We start from the raw sequence: 20,656 nt of genomic DNA, 5'->3' as shown, positions 1-20,656 counted from the left end.
GCATCCTCGTGAACCTTTGCTTTCCTGCACTTCTCTGGTGTCTTCAGTGGGGTTTCTTATGAGACAATGGCTGACATCGGAAGTGACTCACAACTCTTCAAATTAACACACACCTGATGATCAATTCCTTAAAACGAGGTCTTTAAGGTCGAAGACAGCATGTTTCACTGGATGTTGAGAGAGACAATGATGTGATGCACACAAGGAGTGGTTCCCCATTTTGGTCCATAGAACAAACCAAAGCATGGGGATTGTACTCTCTCTTTTTGACTCTCTCAGGAATGGAAATACAGGGAAGGAGATACGGGTGCACAATGCATTTATGTTGTTTTTCAGTTTCTATTTGATTTTATGCTTTGTACTGCTCATGAACACAGTCACAGAAAAAAATAAAACATTGGGTTTCAAATTTGGACGTGCAAATGCCTGCTATATTTTAGATAATACAAATAGACCATTGTATATCTATCAGCCTTTTCCAGTTTTTGACTGTGCTCATATTTTTGCAGTAATTCAGAAATTACTGAATGTGTGTGTGCTCTCTTTCAGTCGAACACACACACATACTCAAGACACACACAGCAGAAACTTTTATGAGTGGACATTAATGCGTGTTCAAGGTGTCATCATATGATGGACAGTGAGATTTTGAAGTTCAGTCAGGTGAGCATTGATGCTGCTGCAGTACAGGGACACGTTGTTAAACATAAGATATAATGCATCAAAAAAGAATCCACAGAATAATATATTCCAATAAATCCTATACTAAGAGAAGAGGGGGCACAGAGACTAAAATGCACAAGCGAGGTAGGAGAGATTGGCATAGGTAAGACACAGTCGGACGGGTCAGTCAATCAGAGTGGTGGGAAACACACCATGGCAGGAAGCAGGGATAAGAAAAGAAAGGATAGGTCAGTAGCACAAAACATGAGAGGAAAAGAACATGAGAAAAAAGTGTATAACAGCTGCCTGCCAGTTGCCACTATCTACCCCCTACACACATCTCACTTGTTAGCCAGCAAATGACCTTCCCTTGGGTGGGTGTTGGAGTAAGACAGATAGACACAAAGCTATGCCAGTGATGCTAAATAAAGCAAATGCTGCTAGTCAACATGCATATATGCCCCACATCTTCTGCCATTTTTAAAGAAACTGAGTGCGATATGGTGCCAGGAACAGCGAAGGTGGCGACGGCAGAGCAGTCCACTCTGAGATTCAAAATCACTTTGCATAAACTTATTGCTGTGGCTCAGGTGTAGCTTAGCTTCTACATCCTTATCTCAAGATTTTTTCGATTTGAAACTGGGACAACCACTGCTGCCGTGGCAGAGCATATGGGCGAGACTAATAATGGATAAAAAGTTTCTTTGTCATCACACTTTGGAGCATATTGAGAGTAATTCATTTGTGCTATATGCATCTTCACAGTCATAAAACCATTTACAACCAAAGTATTGGATAAATGGTCCTTGAATTAGCAAATAATACTGGGATGTTAGTTGAACAAGTTGTTGCTGAATAGTGTTACTCCTTTTCACATGTCAGTGAAACTCCCAAACTGCCTGAGCTAACTCAGTTTCTTTGCTTGATCACAATGCGCTGATTGAGAAAGTTTACAAGTTACCCAGGGCAGCTGTGTCAGTGTGGGTCCCCTGAGACGTTTGTGTATTTTTCACAGGACCATAATTCCAAACAGGAGCGTTAATAGCCACTAGGAAAGGTGTGAAAACATTGCTGTTCTTGCTAACTTTAAATTAGAACCTGTAAACTTTTGTCTTCAGGTGGCTGCTGAAATGTGGAAGTTTTTAAACCTGATGAGGAAGAGGTCAGTCTCCGTGGAGTTTAGGACCGCTCTGGATCCTTCCTGTCCACACAATTATGAGAAAACAATGTTCGTTTGCTGTTTTTATAGGTCTTTTGTGGACGCGGACGTTCAGTGAAGTGTCATCAGTTATTTCCCTGCTGTATTTCCTTTTATTCCTCTGCACTTCTTCAACGTGAATTTGTGGAGTTTGGATCAATGAGATGTGAAGTGATGAGTCTGTGACTTTAGCCTTTTTCTCCTCAGTGTTACATCCTGCCTCTACGTGACTATACATTCATTCTGAATTTCCCGTATCTTTTTTAATTGGCGTGGGTGTATCATTATAGTGACAAAGCATAGAAATGAAGGTATTTCCAGAATTGTGGAGAATTTCTGGCAGTACAGGTAAGTTGTACCGTGCCAAAGCTCACAGCCTCAGTGTCGCCATCACTGTGATGTATGACCTCTCTCCCTTGGCAATTAAGTCGAACAGTTATGATTCAGTGAAGCTGGCAATTCAAATTAAAAGCAGTGCATTAGCAGTCGGCGCTAACATAATTAGCTACACTTTGAAAGCAGCTATAATCACAGAGCAGGAACCCTAGGGCCATCCTGTCAACACGCAGGGTTAGCAACACTGAACTGATTAAAACTCTGTCATGTATGGAAGAGGAGAGAGGTTTCCATTGGACAGCAGACTCGATGGCCAACTGCCTTGTCATTTGGCAGGTAATTCCAGGGAGAGGATTAAGCACTCTGAAAAAAAAAAAAAAACCTCATCAGTTAAAGCTGTACTGATAATGTAATACATAATGTGAAAGGTGTAATACTTTGCGAGAGACCCACAGAGGGTTACTGCTTAACTTGGCAGTTGCCCTCAACCCCACGGAGCTTTTCAGCCTCATTGTTTGGATTGTCACGACCTACAAATTCCACCATAAACCTTGTTCCCACATACAACAGGCAGCTTTTTGGGGATAAAAGCTCAATAAACCTGTACTCTGAGTGACCTGCACCCAATGACGAACGACATTAGCGAATGGCTGGTGCAACGTTGTGACGGCCGCCCTGTAGGCCCACAGTGAGTATCCCCACAGCACACTGCCTGCTCTCCACACTTTTTGTTTCTCGTTTCATTTCTTGCATTTAGTTTATGCACTTTTTACAGCCATCTTGCACACACGTCAATTGACAGATAATAAAGCACATGACACATAGTAATGATTTCATATACTCAGCTATTTTGTGCATTACTATATTTCTAGTTTCTAGTTTGATGGTGCACACATTCGAGTTACTTCACCACTGTCGATTGTGTTTATTTACTTTCTTGTCCTCTTGTCCTGTATTACCTTTAGTTCATTGTGTGGCCTAGGCAAAGTGTGGCCAGTTAGCCCAAAATCCCCTGAAACAATCAATAGGAAAGGACCAACTGAGGCTGCTCTCAGTTGGGGGGTACAAAGCTCCTCAACATTTGATTTGATCATCCATCAATCTTCTACCGCTTTTCCGTTTCCAGGTCACAGGGAGTGCTGGAGCCAATCCCAGCTCGCTCTGGGTGGTGAGACAAACAACCACTCACGCTCACACTTAGACCTACGGAAAATTTAGAGTCACCAATTAACCCAAACATGATGTCTTTGGACGGTGGGAAGAAACCGGAGTACCTGGAGGAAACCCACACAGACACGGAGAGAACATGCAAACTCTGCACAGAAAGGCCCCAGGCCAGGAACCGAACCCACAACTTTCTTATTGTGGGGCAACAGTGAGGCGTATGGCGAACGAATTTGTTATATACTACGAATATTTCGTAGTATTGTTTAGATTATATTTTCGTTTGTTTTCCTTAAACCCAGCATTATGTCATTTCTTTTGTTGAATTTAGTTTGTTTCTGTTCCTGTATTTATGTTGTGAAGCACCTTGAGCTGTCTTTGGCAGGAAACGTGCTATGTAAATTAAGTTTCTTCTTCTTCTTCTTCTTCTGACAAGTGCTAAATAGCCATAGTCAGCACCTGAGCCCATTTTAGTAAACTAAACAAACTACTAGCTGCTAAACTAAATTCAGAAGCTAGTTCCGTGTGTATTCACATCATCAGATGTTTCATCTGCATTTCTTCTACATGTCTAAACAGGTGACTGATTGCTAACAACTTTAAACCCCTTCAGCCTCCAATAGGGTGCTCTGTATCGCCTCAAACCTCCATAAGTGTGCAACTAGTGATATGATCCATACCTAGTATCTATCAACCTCCTTGATGTAGGCCTTAGGGGAAAGTGTTGTACAGTATATTGTGGTGTAGCAATCTGCATGCGAGGTCAGACGCCCGCCTCTCCATATCCAAGGATCGCCACTGCACACAGGGATGACAAAAACTATGATTCTTCTGTGTTTTTTCACGCCAGTCGGGATTGTTAAAAGCTTGGTGCTTCTTTGTTGCTGCCCTCATAACGCCACCATACTACACCACATACTACACTCATGTTGAGTCCAGTGAGAAGGAGAAAAATCTCCAGCTCTTTGTATCAGCTCAAAGCCACGCCTGCCAAGTATTATTTTCAAAGACGAGTTTGTAGCTGTGAATTCTTCAGTAGAACTGCAGCAGTGGATCAAAACACGTTTCGCAGTCTCCACATCTGTATTTGCTGTGCGGAGTGTTTTCCAACCAGTGACAGCTCATGTTTGCAGAGTGACTCAGTCTTTTTATCGTTATAACAACTTTGGCTAGGTCTGCAGTTTGCCTCATCATTGGATGTATGGAGAAATAGATCCTGAGTCTGTTTGCCTTCTGACATTCTCTTCTGCCATGATAATTTCTTCTTCTGTTTGGCTCTTACTTTCTAAACCTCAATAAAGTGTTTTCACATCTATTTCCTCCGAGTTGATAATGCTCTTTTCTGTTTTATAAACTGCTTCATTCCCCCGTTATTTCTGTCTACTGCTTTCAAAACGTCCAGGGCTGTATTGGGCTACATTTTCACTTAAATTTGTTCAGTTCAATTTGCGATAATTGTTAAAATCCTTTGATTTTAGTGATTTGTCTTAATCTCCAGTGCTGAATGATTACTGGTGCAGTGATTGGCCAACATTTCCCATTGAAAGTCATTGAACACCAGATTGGGTGCTTATTGTAGTTCAGATTAGTTTCCCCCCCACCACCCTTCTTTTTTTCATTTACCAGTGTTTGTCTTGCTGGGAACCCCGCTGTGCTCCTGTAATCACACATTCCCTCAGGACAATTTCAGACGGCTGTACCTCCAGTCCTCAGCTCCATTAAGGTTTTGCTTTCTTTGCAGCAGCAGAAGGTTACTGGCTCCGGCTAACATGATTAGTGAAGATTCATTTCAAAGGTGGCTATAATCGCAGACTGGAAGCCTTGGGCTAATCTTCCAGTGGCTATGGATGAAAACACAGAGGTGATTGAATATGCCATGTATGGAAGGAGGGATAAGGGCAATAATCTAATCAGTTACTGGGTGGCCTCTTTCATCAGACAGTGGCTAAGAGCAGAGCAGTCTAATACTGCTTGGAAAATAACATATTACTTGAGTAGTTGTTTGAATGTTTTCCTTTTCATAATACATATTTGAACACCACTGTAGATTCATTAATCCTTCACATGGTAGACTAATCTACTGCCTCTGGATACCAATTTATAGTTAGATTTCTAAATGAATGCCTTTCTCAGCACATTGCTGCCATCTTTCTGAATTATGCATCACTTTCTCTGTCAGCGGTTGTGTCCCTGACGCTTGATGCAGGTTGTGGGACACACAGTTTATGTATTCAAATGAAACCACACACTTTAGATAAAAGTATAAAGACTATGGCCCTGAAAAGTGAAGTCAATGATGTAGAGTTTTAAACCTGCATTCTATTTAATGAACGTGGGGGGTGACTAAACTGGTTGTAAAAATAAGTCCGATTTTATTGAAGTCAATGGGAAGATTTTCCTACTTCTCATTGTATTTATTACCTCAGACACACAGTGCCTGAGAATCAGGATAAAGCACAGAGCAGGTCAGAGCCAGCCCTCACTCCTCCTCAGCTCCACTTTCTTCTACAAGGATGGTTTCTTCCTTTTGTACCCTTTGGGTTTGCTCACAAGGTGGCTGTAACAACAGGTGCATTCAATGAAGATATCAAGATAAATAGATAAGGACAAGTTCAACAATGTCGGTTAGTACAATTGCTGAAAATATATCCAGAATTTGTGGAAGCTCAGGCAGGCAAAGCCCTTAGAGTGAGGAGATGGCCCGATGTCCAGGGACAGGAGAAGACATTGTCCATGAGAGACAGAGTAGAGTACAAGAGGGAGGAAAAAACTTGAATACCCCACACTCCTGGGGGCATTCAAGGTTCTTGTCTGCTCCTGTGCGTTTTGTGGGATGGCTTCTGGGTCCAGTGATGTTCTCTGCGTACAGGCCCCATACAGATCATTAAGTTGATACCTCCAGGCAATGCCATGTTCAGATGTATCTCTCAATTAACCCATTTACTTACAAATTTCTACCTGCAAAAAAAAAAAAAAAAAAAGTTTTAAAAGAGCTAAAAGAGAACTAACTGACAAAATGCAATTATTGTATTTCACAGTAAATCAAACAGTGACTGTAGAACTAAGAGCGTTTGAACTTCCAAAATAAGAACTGACAGTGGTTTACGATGACTAACAATGTAGCACACATCACTTTAGGGTTCTTTTAAGTCTAAAAGACTCAAAACCTCTGATAGTTTTCAGATGTGTCGGAAAAACATGACACAGATAGAATAAACAGCCAAACCTTTGACACTGAGCATAACACTATGACTATATCATATGCGAGCAGCAAAAATTGCTTATCTGCTTACATTCACTCTTCTTATGATCAAAAGATGCATGCAGGAATGAGATTGTCAGTTATATGTCATTTATTTATATATGTAGTAGACCCTTTAAAAAACAAATGCACACAATATTTCAGTTATATCTCTTCATTTAGGTATCTAAATTATTCCCTCGTTTGAGTTTGAAGAAGACATCTTCCTGAGGGGCAAGCAGGAAGTAAAGAGGCCTGGCCATGTGAACATTCACACTAGTTACATGATAATGTTACAGTTTACAGGAGACAACCTTTTGCTTGATTTAAAAACTTGCATTAGTTGTCTAAAGCTGGACCAACATTTTTAGAGCTTCCAGAATAAAAAAAAAAAAAAAAAAAAAAAAAAGGCCAATAACAATTTGTGCAGGCGTAATTAAATGTGTTAACAGTGATGATTATGGGAAGCAAAACACAATCTAAAGTTGCTGTTTAGCAACAAAACTGATAATTGAAATGTTCCTTTGTGCATTAAAGCTACGGACACGCTTAGAAGTTCTCGCTGTTCATTTGTTTGAGGCCTGAAAACTGCAGGAAGAACAAAACTGCATCATCTATTTATTGTCCTAGTGATCTTTATCTTGATATCACCCTAAGAACGCAGGAGAAAATAATTTTAATTTTTGTTTTGAACCAAAACTCCCAAGGGCTGTATCTGGTGCAGCAATTTGCAGCAGTTAGTGAAAAGGAGGTTGTTGATAAGTCACTACATGGTCATTTTCACATGCAAGCGGCAAAGAAGTGCATTGTAAGTGTTGTTGTCTGTCTGTTCCTTAAAATGAATACACATAACCCGCCTACAGTGGACAGCCCTGTGAATGCTGATTGAGTGACGGGTTAGTGAAGTGGCAACGATGTAGTGTAGGCATCATGGACCCTGAGACAGCGAGAGATAGAATGTGCTCTCCTTCTACTTCTGGAAGCGGGATGAGCAGAGAGACAGACAGGCTCCCAGCAATGACAATGAAGATGAAGAATTTAATTTCACTATACGCTGTATTGTTGATTCACTGCAGGAAGGTTCTGAAGCTGAATTTTCATGTGTGGACTGAGTTTGTTGTTTGTCTCTGATGGCCGTAGAATAGATCGCAACCTTTCGCGGACCCCGTCCTGGATAAATATCAGCTAGGTCCATCCCACGACCCTGCATGGAGTAGCAGTGTAGATGGATGGATGAAGTTTTCTATTCTGGATTCATGCAATACAACAAAAGCATGATCAGACCTTTTTTTTTTTGGGGGGGGGGGGGGCTTTAATAGATGCGTTAACAGAGACTACATACTGCATTTTAGTAAGCATGGTCAACAAACAAACAATGAGGAGGATAAAATAGTGAAATCATCATTATCTGGCTGGGCAACTCAATTCAATTTATAAACTCTCTCATTGGACTGACATTTCTCATTTTCATCCTTAACCATCCACTCTTTTCGTTCCAGTTTCATTTCCTTATAGCTAGTGCTTGACTAGGCGCATCTTTGAGAGGGCGTAAATCAGGGCCAAGCACCAGTCGCAGGCTGTTACAGGTGTCTGCACTGATCAGGTCAGTAACCTGGAGATACTCATAAACCCGACTCAAATGTCACGTGTGTTGGGGTGGAAATAATACTGGGAGGGAAAATAGGTGAAGCCCCAACAGACACAGAGGTTGATATGAGTGAATTGTACAGTGATATTGCCTTTCTTTTTCAAAACCATTTCTTGGAGGGTAATAAATAAATAAATAAGGTCAAGCCTAGAGATATTCTCCATTTTTTTTGTGCTGCCCACAAATGTCATGGGTGTACTGATGTGTACTTCGAACAGTATCAACTCCTGCTCAGCATGGATTTGTAGTTGTACCACCTGGACCTGGATGAGGAGAAAGATTTGCTTCAGTTGGTAAGATGTTGGATCTCGTGGTTCTTCACGCTAGCAAAACAACAATGGCTACTTTTCCAGGGCAGCTGAATTGCACTCCATTCTTAACTTAACTCCAACTTAAACTCAAAGTAAAAAGCCTGGGAGTCTAAATACATACTCAAGTACAAAATCATTTATTAGGGCACAATTCGTCAACAGAAAAACAACATTGTGGGTTGAGTAGCAGTAAGTGAATGGCAATATAACACAACATACAACTACAGGGGGACAAAAGACAATGTTTGTTTTCGAAGAGTATTGTAAGGGCAGTAGGCGAGATTGGTACATCCCACTGAGGAGTAAAATGCTGCGCTGTTTGTGAGTTGTTTATGGTTGTGCGTTAAAGGTAGAGTGATTTCACATGTTTTTGTTTTGTATTTGAGATGAGGCTACTAATTAGCGGCCATGTTCCACACCTCGACCGCCAGGGTAGAGGCCGCTTTTGTCCGATGGCTCCAGGAGGGAGCGAATTCTTTGTCGGGTGTTTCATGCACGGCATTTTTTTCCCTCCCTCTATCAAAACATGACCCATCCTTCCACCCATCCCGTTCAGTGATTTATTTATTCTCCATCAATAGTAAGCCAGCTTTCATTAAGCTTTTCCAATAAAATCAGAGCAGAAATGGGAGGAAGGCTGTGGTGTGTGATTCTACTCAAAATCATTGTCGCATGCTCTGTTCACCCTGAGTTCTGCTTAATCAACAGCGCCTATCTGTCTCCAGTCGAATGTAAATGGCTGATCTTTTTGAACTGACTCATTTTGATGCAGCATCAGAGCAGAAATCTCATTCCCATTCAGTCAGGATGACAAGCGCCGTTGAATCACTCAGGTGGATTCATCATGTTTGATAGATTTAATGCTGTAGATTTTATACATTTTCTCTCAGTGTTAGTGTTTGCTTCGCCGCTCAAGGACAACGCAGATGTTGAAATTTAAAATGAGCCTGAAAACCGGTCAAAGTTATTGATCCTTCCAGGGATTGAAATCCAGACCGTTAATGTATATTAATGGGATTTAACTGGTAAGTGCTGGGGGTTGTATTTGTTGTGTTTTCATGACCATGAAAGCTGCTGTGCAACTGCCCTGTATCACACACAGTTTACACGACACAAAGGGCAACACCAGTTTCAGTCCCTAGCTGATGTGCCTGTCTGAAACAAACACCCACAAACACACAAAGCTGATTCTGAACTAAAGCCATATAATCTAATAATACATAATCCCTTTTAATATATTGAATTAAGCCCATCCCCACCACCCTGGTAGGCGACATCTTTATTTATATCTTCTTTTTTTTTTTTTTTTTTTTTCATATGTGGACTGCGATATTAAAAATATTCTATCTGCTTTACTCCAACAGAGTTTCCTACTTCACTAATATATCTCGAGTTCAAGCGGGATGTTATAATCTAATTGTTAGTCTTGGTTTGGAATTTTAATGCGGTGCACTAGTTGTGTAACTGGGTGTGATGTGACAATGTCCATTCATCGTTCTTCTATCGCTTTTCTGTTTCTGGGTCACGGGGTGCTGGAGCCAAACCCAGCCAGCGTTCCAGGCGAGGGGCGGGGGTACACCCTGGACAGGTCACCAGTCCATCACACGGCCAACACACAGAGACAAACACAGACAAACAACCTCCTACGCTCGCATTCAGACCTACGGATAATTTAGAGTCACCACTTAACCCGAACGTGATGTCTTTAGACAATGGGAGGAAACCGGAATACCCGGAGACCCACGCTGGCACAGGGAGAACATGCAAACGAAAGGCCCAGGTCCTTCATATTGTGGAGCAACAGCGCTAACGCCGCCATGCTGCCCTGATGTGACGAATGCGCATGATCATATTAATGATGCACGTTATTATATTAAAATATGAATGAATTGTAAATCGTCAATCTCAAATATAAGTGAACTGCTGCAATATTGTCATGATCAATTTTCTGATTACTGTCTTGACTAGACAGAACTGAGTCATCGATATTCTCCCTCTCATTTAGTCCCTCCGTAGGACTTCTTCTTCAGTGTGATTGCCATGGTGAGAGAGTGAATATAGAGTAAGAGAGAGAGAGAGAAAAAATAACATTTCCAGCAAAAGGCTGTGTTGCAGCCGAACCCCAATCTGATGTAACATCAACTTTTAGGATGGGCGCCCAGTTGTATGGCCTCAGAAGCTCTTCACTTGGTAGAACAACTCGGAGCACACAAATTTATTTTCATCTGCCAATTGACAGACATTCAAAGGGCTTAGACAGGGCGAGGGAACAACTCCAAAAACTACATCTGAGAAACCTAAGGTACTGCTCATTATCCATTTAAACACCATCTCGCATGGTGGGAACAGATGATTTACACGTTCAACGCAAATCGAAAAGGAAGAATGATCCATTATTGATTAATAACAGAAGATTGACAGGAAGACTGGCAATTCGATCCAATTCAATCTGAGAGGAGCCAAAAAACGGAATAATTCAGACTACTGTACATTCAGACCCATGGAATACATACAGTATATTCTCTGAAGGCGTTGGGAAATGTAAGCACACACACACACTGTTACGCCTTACTCTATAGTTCAAACACGAAGTAGTGCAGTAGCAGTGGCAGTCAAGGGCAAATCCACGCAATTGGTCTTTTCCTCCACAGAAATAAAGGCAAAAATCCCATTACTCCTTGTACTGTAGGTAGTCCACACACACAAAGCACAACATTAACACACATTTTTCTGCCACGGCTGCACAGTGAAAAGTCAGGGTAGGAGATGTTATTTCTCAGCCCGCAGTAGCGAGACAGGGTTATTTGCAAATCCCCCACAGCCATGATCCCCTCAGGCCCTGCCCCTGATGCACACACACACACAGACAAACCTCTGCATTTCATTCATCCGTGGTATCTCACCCCAATGCAGCTTTTTGTGTTTTTCTTTTCCTTTTTCTTTCCACGTCTTTGACACTGGAACTTTTTTTCATTGGCTGAAGTGAACTCAATAAAATGAGTCGTAGCTGAATTAAGAATAAAAAAAAAAAAAAATCAAGGTCCCCCTGACCCCATTAACTGAACTAATGGCATTCCCATCAGCCTCAGCTGTACCTTTTGCTCAGATTTGAAAAGCAAATGTGGGCATTCTAAATTGCAAGTTGGGTGGATATGGTTAACATCACCTGCTAAACTATCAGAAAATGAACTATCAATGTGAGCACGTTTGCATTGGTACAATGGCATTTTTCCCTGAAACACCTCTTATATGAAGTCTCCCTAAGTAAGCAAATCTCAGCATACTAATACGCTAATGTAGGATATCTATGGTGAATGTTACCTTCTGGAACACAATCAATTGGAGTACAATCAATTGTTCTAATGCAAGTAAAGTGGTCAGCACCATCACCTTCCAACAAGAACCGAAGGTTTGGAACCGACAACAGTTTTCTCCCTATAATGAGTAAAAAGGCTGTCATGAGCTTCCCGTTGTGTAGCTCTCTGAACTCTGTTTCCTATAATGAGTTGTTTTTTATTTATTCATGTTTTTGCCTTATTCTCAGTGTGTTTTGTGCCTTCCTTCTGCGATTTCCTGCCCCACCCCAATTAGCGCCACCTGTATCTCTTTGGTTGCCCCCCTCCCCGCTTCGTCGTACATGTTTACCGTCTGTGATTCCTCTCCCTCCTCTTAGTGGTTCAGCGTTCTTGCTCTCAGTGGATTTCGTTTGTCTTTCTTTTATCTGTGGTTTTTCTATGCCTGGCTGCCATCTCCCTCACTCAGCCAGCCAACAACAACACAAAACAATAGTGATACAATAGACTTTTTCAGAAGTACAAAGTACTTCATTTGAGAAAAAAAGTGTGGCTTCTTTTTTTACCCTCACATTTACAGGTCTCAATCATTGTTGTAATAAGCAGCCTCAGCACAGCTCAACAGCTCTTTTTATCCCTTTTATATCCCTCCCCCTCAGTTAGAATAAAAACAAGATATATTTTATAACTTTCAAGATTTTTTTTGGTTAAATGTCCAAGTCTGGATGCACCAGTACACGTCTATCCTTCAGATCTTCCTTTGTGACTGTGTAATTGACTGGAGCTTCACAAGTAAGTCAGCATCTTGAAATCTTTCTTGAAACAGGTGAGCTATGTCTCCCTGTTCCTGCATTTAAGTCAAGCTAAGTATTAGGGATGAGCGAGTACACCATACCACCACAACCGATATCTGTATAGGTTAAACCATCAACATTATCTGTATCTGTATTCGTACTCAGAAGGGGCAAGCTTAAACTGTGAATGGGCATATGAAAGATGGATTTTTAAACCTGAAATTGAAATGGGTTGGTCAGAAGTTCTTATATTTATTGTAAGCCTCAATATATTTCAATATATATATACCCTGACCCTGTGAAGAAACAGCAAGAATGAGAAAGGTGATGCGGGCTGCTTGCAGCACCGCTTCTGTTACAAATCGAGTTTTTACCCCATAACCCCAGAAAGTGGGGCAGATTTGAAACGTTTGGGTTTTAAAAAGCTATTTTAAAATAAGATGTAGTCGTTTGGATTTGGCCTAACTTTTTATCGCTATCAAGTTAAATGCTGATCTTAATTGGGGACTCCATCAGGTAGTTGCAAAAACCGATGTATGTCACCTCCGGCCATCCAGTGGGATCTCTCCATGAAAATGAAGGCAAACAGAAGGGGCAATGAGAAAGACCCACAGATGTAACTTTTTCATTGTACCGTTTTTTCTCCGTGCGTGTTAAAATAATCATCCGACATGTTGAAATAATGTTGATGTGAATTATGTGAGTTGAGTTCTTTTTTAAACCAAACACAGATAACTTCTTTGGGTCTGACTGCAACTCATTGCAGTGCATTTCAAGGAGTTCCTTTCCACGCAAGATTATCTTGGGGACATCCTCACTGTAAACATTCTGGGCATCATCTTTTTCTATCAAACATAAACTGAAAGATTCTGTAAATCCCAGAATTGCATGCATCACCAAGTTGTCCCCAGTTACCTAACATATACTTTTATAGTAAGACATATACTTTTATGTCTTCAAGACAGTCTGGATGACTGGAAATTTTTTACTTCTCAACTCTGACAAAACAGAAGTAATTGTACTCGGCCCTAAGCACCTCAGAAAAATACTATCTAATCATCTCATCAGTTTGGACGGCATTACTTTGGCCTCCAGCTCCACTGTAAGAAACCTTGGAGTAATTTTTGACCAGGACATGTCCTTTGTCCCTCACATAAAACAAGTTAGTCGGGCAGCTTTCTTCCACCTGAGAAACATTAGGAAAATCAGAAACATCCTTTTTCAGGATGATGCAGAAAAACTAGTCCATGCATTTGTAACTTCTAGGCTGGACTACTGTAACTCATTACTATCTGGATGTCCAAACAAATCTCTAAAAGGCCTTCAGTTAATTCAGAACGCTGCTGCACGAATATTAACAGGAACTAGGAAAAGAGATCACATCTCTCCTGTGTTAGCTGCTCTTCATTGGCTGCCAGTAAAATATAGAGTAGAATTCAAAATCCTTCTTTTAACGTATAAAGCTCTTAATGGCCAAGCGCCATCGTATCTCAGAGAGCTCATAGTTCCTTACTGTCCTAGCAGGCCACTCCACTCTCTAGATGGAGGTTTACTTGTGGTTCCTAGAGTCTCCAAGAGTAAATCTGGAGGCAGATCGTTCAGTTATCAGGCTCCTCTTCTATGGAACCAACTTCCAGCATCGGTCCGGGGGGCGGACTCTTTAGTAACTTTCAAGACCAGGCTTAAAACTTTCCTGTATGACAGAGCGTACAGTTAAAAAGTCCTCTACTCTTTAGCTATGCTGCTATAGGCCTAGGCTGCTGGGGGAAGGACTGAGCTTCTCTCTCTCTCTCTCTCTTTCTCTCTCTCTCTCTCTCTCTCTCTCGCTCTCTGTCTCTCCGTCTCTCCCTGTCACCCTCTCTCCCTCTTTCTCTCTAACTCCCTCCTTGCATGCGCTGATAAGAACCATCCTTCTTAAAAAACACAGTTTCACCCAGTTCTAAGCATTTATACTGCATTTACTAACTATGTTCTGCCAAAGTCTCTGTCTCTCCCAGTTCCTCTCCTCTCTCTCCCTGTCCTCATCCTGCAGGTGGTGACTCATCTCCATCCCATGTTCCTGCAACACCTGCTGGTCCCATATAGCATGAATTCTGTATTACAGCTCAACTCCATGAACTTCATGCAACAACATGTTCCTGCCTACACCCCCCCCCCCCTCCAATGCCTGCCTGCCTGCCTGTCTCTCTCTCTCTCTCTCTCTCTCTCTCTCTCTCAACCCAACCGGTCGAGGCAGATGGCCGCCCCCCCTGAGCCTGGTTCTCCTCGAGGTTTCTGCCTCTTAAAGGAAGTTTTTCCTTGCCACTGTTGCCAAGTGCTTGCTCATCGGGGGATCTGTTGGGTCTCTTTAAATACATTTATAAAGAGTTTGGTCTAGACCTGCTCTATATGTAAAGTGCCTTGATGTAAATTTGTTATGATTTGGCGCTATACAAATAAATCTGATTTGATTTGATTTGATTTGATATAGTGCCATGGACTGTTTAAGCAGAAAAAGGCAAATCAAGGACACAACTCTCAAGTGTTTTGATGTCATTTATCAGTGGCTCTAGAATAGGGTCAAAGCCATATTTTTTTTCAAAATGAGACAATGGTAACCAAATGAATATTCATCAAGGAATAGTTAAACTTTGGTGGCAGATTTCTGCGAACAAAATACAGAGTACCCATTTTGCGAACACCGTGTTTTGGACCCAGTGGGTTCGCTGTCTCAAAGTCATCATAGAACAACTGGATTTGTAAAGAATTTTGGTGTTTAGAGAAACAATTCAACCTTTTGCTTAGTGCTTAGTAGTGAAGTCAACAAATGGGTTTTCAAATGTTTCCAGATCTTTTTCCAATGTAGCTCCTAGAGGATTATCTTCAAGCATAGCAGAGGGGTGCACTACGAAGTGAGATTAGTGCCTTAGCGAGCTATGTTGAGCCTAAAGCCAGGCTTTCCTGTGTCACGAAGGTTGCTCTCTTTTAAGCGGTCTATATCACCGGGCTAACTTATGCTGCGAACATAACCTTGTCGGGACCAGTTTTTGTTCCGACTTTTGGCTTAAAGTCGACTATAAAAAGTGCCACCCTTTCGCTGATCCTCCTCCTTGAATATGGCCTCACCATTTGGAAAAGATCCAGTGGATTTAGGTGCCCGAATCGTTAGAGGTGCTCTTCAGAGTTTTTTGAGACCGGAGTGATCCATTGGTCATTTCCTAATATTATCTATGAGTGATACAAATTTTCTGCTGAGGGAATACATTACATATGCAGTCTCCTACAGCCATATGAAAGCAATGCAACGAAACGCAGCCAATGCAACGGTAGTGCAAACGGCATGGATCACATTGCGTTTTTTGGCCAAGGGAACCTACTTGCATTTAGTCGGTGATGTAGAAAATCTGAGCAAGAACACTATGCCGCGCTATTCGCAAGGTTGTTCTTGCTCTAACTAAACTGCTGAATGTTAGTAGTGTTCCCTGGCGACTTACCAGTGCTTACAATAAAAGAGGCATTTTATGAAATTGCAGGTAATATACATTAATTACGTCACCATATAATTTAATGTATAACACTGTATAAAATGTAATATTTACACCCGATTCCTAAATAGGTTTCCCCAGGGTCCTCAGTGTCATTGAATGCACCCACATACCCATCACTGGGCCCTTGGGGGAACAAGAGGGCGATTTTGTGAACAAGAAGTCCTTTCACAGTATCAATGTTCAGGTAAACTGATTTGTCATGGCATTGTTGGTGGCACATTGTATGCAATTACATCATTAGTGCTGCATACTACACATTTCTCATTGATCAGATATATTCACCTACAACACAAACGTTACAAGAGATCTGTCACCATTAAAAAGCAAAACCTATTTCCTTTCAGCCTTCACTGGTACCATAATTGTTTCAGTGCTTCAATTGTGAAACTAATCTGAAACACCTTTGCAGATGACTTGTGACCATCAGCAATTGGTCAGTGTGGATGCCAGATGGCCTGGCTCGGTCCATGACTCGCAGATCCTCTGAGAGTCTATTCTGGGTCACCAGTTTGAGCAAGGTATGGGGAATGGCTATATACAACTGTATTCTGTTCTTGTTTAATTGTAACACTGAAATTAATTTCCTTTCCCTTTGTTAATAGGGCTTTTTGACGGGTTGCTTCTGGGGGAGGTTATCCCTGCACCCGGAGTAGAATTCAAAATCCTTCTTTTAACGTATAAAGCTCTTAATGGCCAAGCTCCATCGTATCTCAGAGAGCTCATAGTTCCTTACTGTCCTAGCAGGCCACTTTGCTCTCTAGATGGAGGTTTACTTGTGGTTCCTAGAGTCTCCAAGAGTAAATCTGGAGGCAGATCGTTCCGTTATCAGGCTCCTCTTCTATGGAACCAACTCCCAGCATCGGTCCGGGGGGCGGACTCTTTAGTAACTTTCAAGACCAGGCTTAAAACTTTCCTGTATGACAGAGCGTACAGTTAAAAAGTCCTCTACTCTTTAGGTATGCTGCCATAGGCCTAGGCTGCTGGGGGAAGGACTGAGCTTCTCTCTCTCTCTGTCTCTCCCTGTCACCCTCTCTCCCCCTCTCCCTCTTTCTCTCTAACTCCCTCCTTGCATGCGCTGATAAAAACCATCCTTCTTTAAAAAAAAAAAAAAACACAGTTTCACCCAGTTCTAAGCATGTATACTGCATTTACTAACCATGTTCTGCCAAAGTCTCTGTCTCTCCCAGTTCCTCTCCTCTCTCTCCCTGTCCTCATCCTGCAGGTGGTGACTCATCTCCATCCCATGTTCCTGCAACACCTGCTGGTCCCATATAGCATGAATTCTGTATTACAGCTCAACTCCATGAACTTCATGCAACAACATGTTCCTGCCTTACGCATTTACGCGAACTGTAATTTTTTGCCACGTTTGCTCTCTTGCCTTGTTTGCCGAAACAGTATTGCGTTTCGCTCTTAGCTGGTCTTTTTAACTGTATTCCTGGACATGGTCTTGAGGCGCCATGCTAAATAGCAGTGCCTTTCTCCGCATCATAGAAGTGCTCCTGTTAAGATATTTATAAATCATTGCAAAAGTCTTATCATTCATTGATTTTACAAAAAAATGGGTCAACAAAATTAAAAGAGGACAATCACTTTAAAGTAGGTTTGCCATTTTCTCATTCATGTGTAGTATTCTATTGTCCAAATTTATTCTGATTCCAAGATGAAGCATTTCACTCAGCTGATGTGACTTTGAATCTTAATGACAATCTTTGTGGCAGAACATGAACTTTGTAGCATGCTCATCTTTCAACTATCATGTTCGACTTTGGTGATGTCAATTATCATTTACAAGAATGTAGAAATGTCAACGCTATTTTGATAGTATCTGTGATGCATCAATCCTCAACTAAATTCTCAGAACCATTGTCAGTAAAACCGGTGTGTTCTGGAAGTAATAATTTTTTTAAACGTATAAAACCCTTTGGAGAAAAAGGATCCTTAAGTGAAGGAAAGAGTGTTATAATTCCCAGGGCATACTTCTTATGTTTACGGGAAGGCATCCTCCTTGAGAAACAACATTCCAAATTAGTTTATACTGCATTAAACCCAAATAGATATTATCCGATAATGAATATCAACAGGTATATCTTAAAAAACAAAAACACAATTGAAAAAAATGCCACACTTGCTATGTTAAATCAATACAATGTATGTACTTTGAAAACTCATTATCATCTCTCTTATTATGTTTACAATCTAACAATTCACTTAACACTCACCCATGGCTCTCAGTAATGTGGGCTCGATGACATCCTCACCCCCAGGTTCGCAAAGCAAGGCAATTTTTTTTACCATCTATTTGTGTAAGAGAGTATAAAGTTTTCAGTGTACAAGTCAGTCTTTCGGGATAAAATATACCACAAGATTAAGAGTAAAAGTTAATATCACAAATAAAAAAAAAAAATTGAAAACTTATGATGAGCAACAATGTAAATTACATCTGCTCCCCTGAATACCTCTTGCAGCTTCCGACTGAGAAACCTCTGTGGTAGGCCTGGGTATGACTTCAAAGCTGGATGTATGTCTGCCTGTTGGAACCCCATGTTTTATTTGGCCGGAGCGGTCATTGTCACTTGAAGAAAGTGATGTTGGTATCCGTGAGAGAGGATGTTGAATGATCTAAAGGAGAGTAGTCTAAAAGAAATACATCATAACTGTGACATACCTTAAATGTAGCATTTGGCGTTTGCCCAGACGCCGATTAAAAATCACACCTGATTCCACATTTTCAAACTGTTTTTGCAATTAGATACAAAGATAAAAGATATTTGATCTTTTAAATGAGAATTACATGAGATCTCAACTGATATTTGTGGAGCAGAAAAATCCTGAACACTTATTACAAGTGATTTTACAACGAGACATACCTTCCTGTGAAATGTCGCTTGGTGTTTTTGGACTTGGACTAGGATCAATCTGTATCTCAAGAATGAGGTCCTCCAGTGTTCGATTCCATTCGATCCTAGTCTCTCTGCTCTGCAGTAAACAGAAAATCCGTTCTTATAGTTCCCTGATTGGCTGAAAGAGGATGAAGGATTCCAGAAAATACCTTTTTTAACAAGACACTCCGAGATAGTGATGGCCGTCACAATATAGACCAATTTAAGGCTTTGAGGGGTTAGCTCATGTTGGAATATCTGATTTTATGCTTTTTACATGCTTTTATACTCTTTGATGATTACATTGTTTGAACTTAATGAACTACTTATGAAGTAAAAAGAGACATTTACATGAATAAAGAAAGTAACTGCACAATGTAATGACCTGAAGAATGGACAGACATGAATGAAAAACATATTTTATAAAAAATCCATATACGGTATATGATGCAACTGTGACCTTCTACTAATTGCTGACTGAATGCAGAAGATACACTGGGGTTGTGGGAGTTGTAGTGTGTCTGTTGTTCTTTTTGCACAGAAACCAGGGACCATCGACAGCCGCTAGGGGCTGATCTTGAGAATGGAGTCAGATAATACGAGGAGGAAGTGTGCAACCCGAAGAGGTCACACCCACATGCCTCATTTCCTTTGTGTAACCATAACATAAGCTGGACCAGGGAAAGATAGAGCATCAGACTTCGTGAACTGGTGCTGTAGTTGTATGCTGGTCAGGGAAACATAGTCTGGTCCAGAGCTCTGTCTTTTTCTATAGTCTACTTTACTGTTAGATGTGATAATAAAACATGTGAAACTGATTTGGACGTCACCTGCATCCTTCAAACGAATATGCAAGTTCACTTTTGGAACTCAACAATCAACCACCTTTAAACTGCTCTTAAAGAATGACTGATGAAAACTTTGTTAGCTCATGACTAACACCAGTGTGTATAATACAAATAGCCCCCTTAAATACATAAATGGGCAACTACGAGATGGCAACTCACCTTGAGTGATGAAATCCAAGAAGGTGAACCCTGGCAGCAATCAGATGTACTTCTTGGTATTTTGGTACTTCACCTTGCGCAACATTGCCATATCTTTTGACCTGCACCTTGCAGAATGAGTGTAGAAATATGCAAGGAATTAATTTTTGAGACTGCGATGGACCCAATGTGGTCCCTGTAGGAAATGTATGCTATAAGACAGCAAGCAAAACAAACTGAGCCTCTAATGAATGGAAATGTTTTGTTCAGAAGGGAGCAGGTGGCAAGATGTCGGCTGCATAAATTCCTGGGGTCTTGGAAAGGAAGGGAAAAGATCAAACTCCCACTCTTCAAAGAGCCGTAAATAATACCATCACGTCTACCTGTTGCATGCGCCCAAATGCGCAGAGCCAGACGGTTAACGGCAAACCCATTCACTGTGTATGTTTAATGGGTTTGCCGTTAACCGCCTGATCTTTGCACATTGCTTGATTCAAACGACGTATTTTCAGTGAGGGTGAACACGTAGCCTAGGCTATATCACGGACAATGTGTTGTGTAGTTGTGTGTTTGTGTGGGTATAAACGGGTGGTGTCCGTTCCTGATTAAATGG

The 20,656-nt window shown here is 41.2% G+C and overlaps 1 pseudogene; it reads left to right on the top strand.

The window, feature by feature from the left end:
- Positions 1 to 15,743: 15,743 nt before the first annotated feature.
- Positions 15,744 to 19,625, top strand: LOC115049614 (putative nuclease HARBI1; annotated as a pseudogene).
- The last annotated feature ends 1,031 nt before the right edge of the window (positions 19,626 to 20,656 follow it).

Source organism: Echeneis naucrates, chromosome 10 (assembly GCF_900963305.1).
Source record: "Echeneis naucrates chromosome 10, fEcheNa1.1, whole genome shotgun sequence".
In the NCBI taxonomy this organism is placed as follows: domain Eukaryota; kingdom Metazoa; phylum Chordata; class Actinopteri; order Carangiformes; family Echeneidae; genus Echeneis; species Echeneis naucrates.
Note: the sequence above shows the minus strand (reverse complement) of the source record. Positions and strands in the feature narration are given on the sequence as shown.